The following is a 1,910-nucleotide window of genomic DNA, read 5'->3' on the forward strand; positions in this document are numbered from 1 at the left end:
CCGGTCAAAATTCTACTGCGCGCTTTTACGCAGAAAACTATGTCTTCCGACTCGGAAAAATTCACTGAATCCAAAAATCATATTTAAATCGTCAAATTCCAATTGCCAAATATTCCAACCATATTCGCTCCTACTTAACTCATTATTTAATTAATTTCGGTTAGACCGGGTATTACATTCTACCCCCCTAACAGAAATTTTCGCCCTCGAAAATTCCATCCATCACTACGAGTACGCGAGCGTAGTCTGCTTTTATATCCAACACATAACAGTTCCAATGTCCTTTTACTCTGCACGCTTCCACTACCGCGCTCTGATTTTTCTATCTCAAAGGGTCTCGGTCATTCGTTCAACACCGACCAACAGCCTCGTTCCTTACTTTTATCGTCTCATCAACCCACACCCTATTAAATCTCAAATCATGTCATCAATAATATTGCCATCTTCGTTAATCATAGCCATCATCCCACATCACTATAATCAATCAAGCTTTCTTCGTTTTTAGAATTCAATGAGTTTGGACTAACAAGCTGACAAACTCTTAAGAATCCACTTTCTTTTACTAATCTATAAAAGCTTTCGAGACACATCTCGTTTGTTGAAGTTACTCAGATCAAAAATCATTTTCAAAAATATAACCAACACTCCTTCAAATTCTTGGGAAAAAGAAATTGAACAGCACCTCCCAAAAAATTGGAGTTTACCACCCGTCACAGGTTCCCTCAAACCAATCTCAGTACCGCATCAGTATTGCAATTTAAAGGTTTCCAAACGATTCCTCTGAAACCGATCATTACAAATCTTGATCTAAATCCAAGGTCACCATGACCAAACATCATAGCACTCATCTCTCAAACACGACAACTTACACTCAATCATCATCTAAATCCGACTATGCATCAATGATAATTTCCTCATCCATTTCAGAACCATTAAGGCTCACCGCCGCAATTAATTCCAATTATCGAGAATCATTATCTGTATAAGCTCACTAAACTTTTAAGTACTCAAAGCATAAGGCATTTCTAATCATACCCCACTTTTCCTTATTATTACCATACAATGCTAACGCTTTAGCAAGCTTCCGCTACGCCACTTTGATTTCTTGTCAAGTATTAGCCCCATCACTTATTTTCTCAAGTACCCAACCACAACTTAGCCTGACTGGTATTTCAAATCAACGTTTCTAAATCCATCATTTAGGACCATTTCTTATCTGTTTAAATCAAAGGAACTAAAAGTCACGGGTTCAATCCGTTTCACCAAAAATCCAGAAATTAACCAACTATATAACAAATACAACACATCATTCTTAACAGAAAATCATTTACATCAGAGGCATTTATCCATTTGTATTAAGGCAATTCCTTACTCGGACCATCTGGTTTGCTTCTCAGTCTAATATTAAGCTCAGCATTCCGAGTTTTTACTGTACAGGCGGTATTATAAAATCACAGACTACCATTTAAGCTCGATTATTGAAATTACCTCAATCTTACTGCCGCAATCGGCCCGCATCCTGACTCTCTCCTTGTTGGCAATTTCTTGATACATGCCCTGGTAACCCGAACTTGTAACATACGCCTAACCCCAATCGGCATGGCCTATTTGGGTGATGACTTCCACACCTCTGACAGCTCAAAACATTAGAAGCAGCCGCTGCCCGTTTTCCCTTACCATTCTTTTGGGACTCCTCACTCGTCGCAAAATTATTACGTCCTTGGGAAAAGTGTTGTATGTATCCTCTCTCCTTAAACTCTCGACCGCTTGGTGCGAATTCTTGGTTGTGCTCTCTATGACTTCCTTCCTCTGCAACCCTCCTTTTCACACACTCTTCAGTAATTCTGCTCTTATTCACTAACTCTGAAAAAGTTCGGATCTCCATTGGTCCCACTGAACTTAAGATGTCG

The sequence above is a fragment of the Arachis duranensis genome, chromosome 1 (assembly GCF_000817695.3).
Source record: "Arachis duranensis cultivar V14167 chromosome 1, aradu.V14167.gnm2.J7QH, whole genome shotgun sequence".
NCBI classification, from domain to species: Eukaryota; Viridiplantae; Streptophyta; class Magnoliopsida; order Fabales; family Fabaceae; genus Arachis; species Arachis duranensis.